We start from the raw sequence: 204 nt of genomic DNA, 5'->3' as shown, positions 1-204 counted from the left end.
TAATTGTACAGTTTTATTAATGATTTCAAATCATATACATGTGAACAAAAACTACCATACAATTGTGTTTTTTAATTTTTATTTTCCATTAACTGCACTGCATTTTTTTTTATATCCATGCTAATACTTGGCCTAAGACTCTTGGAGTTTTGATGATATGATAGTGATGTGACAAATATCGTAGTGGACATTACATGAGTCTAT

This window comes from Penaeus monodon, chromosome 23 (assembly GCF_015228065.2).
Source record: "Penaeus monodon isolate SGIC_2016 chromosome 23, NSTDA_Pmon_1, whole genome shotgun sequence".
NCBI classification, from domain to species: domain Eukaryota; kingdom Metazoa; phylum Arthropoda; class Malacostraca; order Decapoda; family Penaeidae; genus Penaeus; species Penaeus monodon.
The sequence above is the reverse complement of the archived record's forward strand: the minus strand, read 5'-3'. Positions refer to the sequence as shown.